Here is a 7,639-nt window from a genome sequence, read left to right as displayed (position 1 = left end):
GGCAACTTTTAACTGCCTTCTTCCATGCTTTCTGTGACCAGTTCTGACCTCCTTATATTTTCGTTTGAGTTTTGCCCTCAGTTTTGTTGTGAGGAATTTGGCTGGTCTTAATGCTTGTGGCAGAGGGAGAGGCACAGGTAGGCCCGGTCCCATTCTCCTGTGAGAAGCCAGTGTATCTTATGCTGTGGCTGAGTCTCATTATGGCCATTGCTGCTGGGCTGGCAGATCATTTGAAAGCAGAATGGAGGCCTCTGGGATTCACTAATGACACCTGGGGAGATGGAACAGGAGTTTACTGTCTTGGGGCATCATTGTGAAAGTGTGCCTGCCTGTGTCCTGCAAGAAATGACAGATTTCTTTCCTCTCATAAATGCTAAGATTAGAACCAGAATTCTTGGGATATCCATACAGGAAAATAAGCAGGATTTAAGATTTTTAAGATTTGGTTTATAAAAGTATAGAATCTCCAGTGAGAATTCCAAAAGTGCAGTAGGGGAAGGAGAGGAACAAAGGCTGAAATACTACCTATTGGGTACTAGGTTCGCTACTTGGGCGATCACTAGAAACCAAAATCTCAGCATCACATAATATACCCATGTAACCCCCTAAATCTAAAATTTTAAAAATAAAGCTTTAAAAATAAAAAAGCAAAAAGAAATCACTGAGAATTTTATTAGTGTACTTTTAACCAAAGTTAAAACCAAAGTTAAAAGTTTTAAGTGTCCAAAATTGCATTATTTCAATAGGCAATCCCTATTAAAAATAAAAATGAAAAAATAAGATATCTAGAAACTTTGAGGATATTTTTGTGACCCCACACTTTTTCCTTTTCAGAAATGAGTCAGAGCGCTAGAGCAAAATGAGTCCTGCAACGGGAATGGAATGCCTGGATTTGGAAGAGCCAGCGTAAGGAAGTATCACAGTTGGGAAGCATCCTGGCCGTGCCATGGTAAAGGTAAGCCTCATGGCAAGTTATTTACCTTTTCTGAGATTTCATGAAGTGAGAATGGTATTAAATTTGTCACAGGATTAAGTAACTTAAACGTATGTAATTCCTAGCCTGAAACCTGGAGCAACTAACTTGATAAATGTTAGTCCTCTTTTTGCCTTTTCTGACTTTTTGTTTTATTATTGTTTGCTTGCTTGTAGATGTATTTTTTTTACACTATAGAACAAAGGATGAGTTTTTAGAAAGCAAGACAACATTTATACAAAAGTCTTTAAACTGTATTTTTACCTAATAATTTCCTTTATGTAAATGTGTGCTAAAATAATGGTTGAAACAAAAAAATACAGAGCTATAGACATGGCAATCTATCATTGCTTCAAATATGTCCTTCCTGGACATTTGGCCGTTTGCCTTATTTTAAAAAGCACATACTTTCTTCATCCTTATTTTTAAAAATCATTTATTTGTGTTATTTGCATCTTATTTTCCTATTAATGTTTTGATACAGTCAGATTATTTCCTTCCTCAAATCATTAACAAAAATAGACCAGTTAAGCCCCCTGGGCCTAACATGAATCACTGCCTTCTAAAACAAACAAACAAACAAAAAAAAACTCAAACAGTCATTTCTTTAATCTATGCAGACATTTTCCAGGAGAAGCAAAATGCTGGATTGTAACTCATTTTGTGTGTTCATGCATCTATGGAGAGATATTTCATAGTAATAACTATGCCAATCTTTCATAATATTTAGTCAAAGCAGAGTACACTAAGAAAACAGTCAAAAAGGCACTCAAAGTAGAGGAAGAAGAACTTGTCTTGACTGGTTAGTTGTTGCAGGCTTGAAGTGGAAAGTTTGTACAGAATCTCCTAATTGCCTGACTAACCGCCATTATCTGCTTCTGTATGCTTGCTTCCTGCTTGCTAACTAGGAAGTCCCTGGAGAAACTGCCACATTGCCTAAAACCTTTAGTTACTCCCCCTGCCCCAACCTATAAAAGCTATGTGCTGTTCCAGGCCAGGGTCCAAACCTTTGGTTATGAACCCTTCTGGGCCCACTGGAGGGAAATTGTGTTCCTCCAACCCTCTGAGTGCCATTTGGGTTTCTTGTCAGGTGAAATTCTTCCGCAACAGGCTCATCCTTATATTGAGTTCTTCCAAAATGGGTTGCTTTGACAAAACACCCTAAGTAAGCTTTTTAATCTTCCATTTTCTGAACATGAAACTGAAGCCCTCGTATTTCAAATGGCTTGAAATATGGACAATGAATTTGAACGAAGGGCTGCTTGACTTTGAAATCTATGTTCTTGTTTCTATTCCCAGCTGCCTCCAAGGCAGTGATTCTTACCCTTGGCCACAAATTGGAATTATCTGGGAAACTTAAAAAAAAATAGCAATGCCTGCGACGTGGGCAAGATGGCCGAATAGGAACAGCTCTGGTCTGCAGCTCCCAGCAAGATCAACACAGAAGGCATTTATAAAGTTTATAGGGTATTCAAATAGGAAGAGAGGAAGTCAAATTGTCTCTGTTTGCAGATGACTTGATTGTATATTTAGAAAACCCCATCATCTCAGCCCAAAATCTCCTTAAGCTGATAAGCAACTTCAGCAAAGTCTCAGGATACAAAATTAAAGTGCAAAAATCACAAGCATTCCTATACACCAACAATAGACAAACAGAGAACCAAATCATGAGCAAACTCCCGTTCATAATTGCTAAGAGAATAAAATACCTAGGAATTCAACTTATAAGGGATATGAAGGACCTCTTCAAGGAGAGCCACAAACCATTGCTCAAGGAAATAAAAGAGGACAGAAAAAAATTGAAAAAAGTTCCATGCTCATGGTTAGGAAAAATCAATATCATGAAAATGGCCTTACTGCCCAAAGTAATTTATAGATTCAATACTGTCCCCATGAAACTACCATTGACTTTGTTTACAGAATTAGAAAAAACTAGTTTAAATTTCATATGGAACCAAAAAAGAGCCCACATAGCCAAGACAATTCTAAGCAAAACAAAGCTGGAGGCATCACACTACCTGACTTCAAACTATAGTACAAGGCTACAGTAACCCAAACAGCATGGTTCTGGTACCAAAACAGAGATATAGACCAACAGAACAAAACAGAGGCCTCAGAAATAATGCTGCACATCCAAAACCGTCTAATCTTTGACAAACCTGACAAAAATAAGCAATAGGAAAAGGATTTCCTCTTTAACAAATGGTGTTGGGAAAATGGGCTAGCCATATGCAGAAAATGGAAACTGGACCCTTTCCCTTATACCTTATATGGAAATTAACTCAAGATGAATTAAAGACTCAAACATAAGACCTAAAAGCATGAAAACCCGAGAAGAAACCCTAGGCAATACCATTCAGGACATAGGCATGGGCAAAAACTTCATGACTAAAGCACCAAAAGCAGTGGCAACAAAAGCCAAAATTGACAAATGGGACCTAATTAAACTAAAGAGCTTCTGCACAGCAAAAGAAACTATCATCAGAGTGAACAGGCAGCCTACAGAATGGGAGAACATTTTTGCAATCTATCCATCTGACAAAGGGCTAATATTCAGAATCTATAAGGAACTTAAACAAATTTACAAGAAAGAAACAAATAACCCAATCAAAAAGTGGGCGAAGGATATGACCAGACACTTCTCAAAAGAAGGCATTTTTGCGGCCAACAAACATGAAAAAAGGTTCATCATTACTGGTCATTAGAGAAATGTAAATCAGAACCACAGTGAGATACCATCTCATGCCAGTTACAATGGCGATCACTAAATAATCAGGAAACGAGATGCTGGAGAGGATGCAGAGAAATAGGAATGCTTTGCATTGTTGGTGGGAGTATAAATGAGTTCATCAATTGTGGAAGACAGTGTGGTGTTTCCTCAAGGATCTAGAATCAGAAATACCATTTGACCCAGCAATCCATTATTGGCTATATACCTAAAGGATTATAAATAATTCTATAAAGACATGTGCACACGAATGTTTACTGCAGCACTGTTCACAATAGCAAAGACTTGGAACCAACCCAAATGTCTATCAGTGATAGACTAGATAAAGAGAATGTGACACATATACACCATGGAATACTATGCAGCCATAAAAAAGATGAGTTCATGTCCTTTGCAGGGACATGGATGAAGCTGGAAACCATCATACTCAGCAAACTAACACAGGAACAGAAAAACAAACACTGTATATTCTCACTCATAAGTGGTTGTTGAATAATGAGAACCCACAGACACAGGGAGGGGAACATCACACACCAGGGCCTGACAGGGCATGGGAGGCTTTGGGAGGGATAGCATTAGGAGAAATACCTAATGTAGATGATGGATTAATGGATGCAGCAAACCACCATGGCACGTGTATATGTATGTAACAAACCTGCACATTCTGCACATGTATCCCAGCACTTAAAGTATAATAAAAAAGTAACAATTCCAATCATAATACTAAATAAGGAGAACAAAATTGGAGAAGTCACACTACCCGACTTCAAGACTTACTATGAGGCTTCAGTAATTGAGATAGTATTACACTGGTGAACAGATAGGCACATAGGTCAATGGAACAGAATAGAGGGCCCAGAAATAGACAAACCCAAATATATTCAATTGGCCTTTGACAAAGAGCAAAGGCAATTCAGTGGAAAAAGGATAAGCTTTTCTACAAATGGTGCTGGCACAATTCAAAGTCCATATGTACAAAGAAAACGAACCTAGACACAGACCTTACACTTTCCCAAAAGTTAACTCAACATGGATCATACATCTAAATGCAATACACAAAACTGTAAAAGTGTTAGAAGAAGACATAGGAGAAGAGCTATGTGACCATGGTTTGATAATGAACTTTTGGATATGTGACCTAAAGCATGATTTATGAAAGAAAAAATTGATAAGCTGGACGTTATTAAAATTAAACATGTTCTGTGAATGACACTGTTAAGAAAACCAAAAGCCAAACCACAGACTGGGAGAAAATATTTGCAAAACACATATCTGATAAAGTGCTTGTATCTGAAATGTACAAAAAACTCTTAAAACTCAACAAGAAAGGGATCAAATTTTAAAATGGTCAACTGAACAGATACCTTACCAGAGAAGATATACAGATGAAAAATTAGCATGTGAGAAGATGTTCAACATCATTTATGATTAGGGAATTGCAAATTCCAATAATGCAATACCATTACATATCAATCAAAATGACTAAAATTAAAAAAAAAGACTGACAACATCAATTTCTGACAAAGATGTGGAGAAACAGAAAGTCCCATTCATTGCTGGTGAGAATGCAAAACAGTACAGCCACCTGGGAAGACAGTTGGGCAATTTCTTACAAAGCTTAACATAGTCTTACCATACTATCTAGTAATCAAATACATTTACTGATTTGAAAACTAAGTTATTGACTTGAAAACTTATATCCATACAAAACCTGCATGTGAATGTTTATAGCAGTTTTATTTGTAATTGCTAAAACTGGAAGCAACCAAGATGTCCTTCAATAGGTGATGGACAAACTGTGATACATCTATACAATGGACTATTATTCAGCAATAAAAGAAAATGAACTATCAAGCCAAAAATAGACATGGATGAATCTTAAGTACATCTTGCTAAGTGGAAGAAGCCAGTATGATAAGGCTACACATTATATGATTCAAAATCAATGACATTCTGAAAAAGGCAAAACTATAGAGATAATAGAAACATTAGTGGTTCCCAAGAGCTTAGAGAAAGGGGGAGAGGGTTGAATAAGGGAAGCATAGGGGGTTATTTAGGACAATTAAACTATTCTATATAATACTGTAGTCATGGTTATATAACTTTATGCATTTGTCAAAACCTATAGAACTTTATAACATGAAGAATGAACTTTAATGTATGCAAATCTTTAACAAATCATTTAAGGGATTGGAGGACTCAAGGATGAAATGCAAAATTATGACAAAAGAAGCTAACTGTATCACAGATGTATTAAAAACAACCTCACTGAAAAATGTGAAGAAAAATTGGTGCTGACCTAAACAACTTTAGAAATAAATGGAGTCTATAAGACTGAAGGCTATAAAGGAACCTATAACATAAGCATTCTACTCTAGCTGATAAAGTTCCTTCCTGTGGAAGTACAGGTTAGCAATTCTGACACAGCTATACATGCATACAGGAATAGATCAATTAAGTGAATGGATGGACAATGGTGAGAAACAAGTGTCTCACTGTTGGTGTGAAAGGTTACAGATAAGCAAAAGCAGGCTGGAATCATCTACGAGGTCATATTAGAGTTGGAGATATCATATCAACTCCTATTAGCTTAATATAGATATTGATGGTTACATATAGAAATATGTACAGATAAATGTATTTTTATATATGGGTTAGCGTACACACACATATTTCCTTGCTCTGCCAACTGAGAGGGCCTAGAATAAATGACAACCCAGCAGCAATGGGTATACCTAGCACCAGGATCTTGGTTTCTAATATTTATTCTCCAACTAAATGAACCACAGCTTGGATGACTGGCTGATTCTAGGATGAGAGAAGACAATGTAGAAGGTGTGCATGGAGCATCTTGTATGCCAAAAAGTAAGGAAGTTCCAGGGAAAAAAAAAAAGCTCACACACATGCACACACACAAAACAATGGGAATATGTCAAAGGGTCATGGAGCCAACTGCAAGAACTACCAGTGGCTGAAGTTGGAACATTTGAGCAACGAAATAAATACAGTACTTTAATATCGAATTGAAACGCAAAACATAAAATAAACATATATACATCCATGCATATATGATGTGAGTACATTATTGAATAAATAAATAAATAGAGAATAGGCAAATTTCCTGTGCTAAGTAATTCTGATTTATGTGGATATTCTGCTCTGAAGAAAGCAGAACATAACTCTCCCATTCCTTAAGTGTGGATTAAACATAGTCATTTTATTCCAAAGAGTACAATATGGAAAGGGGGTCAAAAAGGGTAACTTGGTACTACAGAAACCCGACATACATTACTTTAGCCAGATGATCAAGGTCAACATCAATGTCGTTTACAGTATGTGCCCTTGATCAGATGTAATGAGAATGGCACTTTACTTCTATGGTATTCTTCACAAAAGCACATAATCCCAATCTAATCATGAGAAAAACATCAGACAAACCCAAACTGAGGGACATTCTGCAAAATATCTGATCAGTATTCCTCAAAAAAGTCAAGGGCATCAGAAACAAGGAAAACCTGAGAACTGTTACAGCCAAGAAGAACCTAAGGACACATGAAAGCTAAATGTAATGGGGTATTCCAGATGGAATCTTGGAAAAAGAAAGAGGATATTAGGGAAAATCTAAAGACACATAAATAAAGTATAGACTTTAGCTAATGGTAATATATCAGTATTGGTTCATTAATTGCAGGAAATGTACCAGGCTCATATAAGGTGCTATTAACAGGGGAAACTGGATGTGGCATATATGGAAACTTTCTGTATTACCTTTGCAGTTTTTCTGTAAACCTAAAACTGTTCTAAAATAAAGCATTTATTTTAAAAAATATAGGCCGGGCGCGGTGGCTCAAGCCTGTAATCCCAGCACTTTGGGAGGCCGAGGCGGGTGGATCACGAGGTCAAGAGATCGAGACCATCCTGGTCAACATGGTGAAAGC

At 36.9% G+C, this 7,639-nt stretch overlaps 1 long non-coding RNA gene across 1 annotated transcript in view; it reads left to right on the top strand.

The window, feature by feature from the left end:
* Nucleotides 1-844: 844 nt before the first annotated feature.
* LOC108281420 overlaps nucleotides 845-7,639 on the top strand; it is a 20,650-nt gene continuing 13,855 nt past the window's right edge. The window contains exon 1 of the long non-coding RNA XR_005195236.1: nucleotides 845-955. This is a non-coding gene — a long non-coding RNA (uncharacterized LOC108281420). The remainder of the gene's footprint in view (nucleotides 956-7,639) is intronic.

This window comes from Cebus imitator, unplaced genomic scaffold (genome assembly GCF_001604975.1).
Source record: "Cebus imitator isolate Cc_AM_T3 unplaced genomic scaffold, Cebus_imitator-1.0 Scaffold227, whole genome shotgun sequence".
Lineage (NCBI taxonomy): Eukaryota > Metazoa > Chordata > Mammalia > Primates > Cebidae > Cebus > Cebus imitator.
This window is presented reverse-complemented; position numbering and strand designations above follow the sequence as displayed.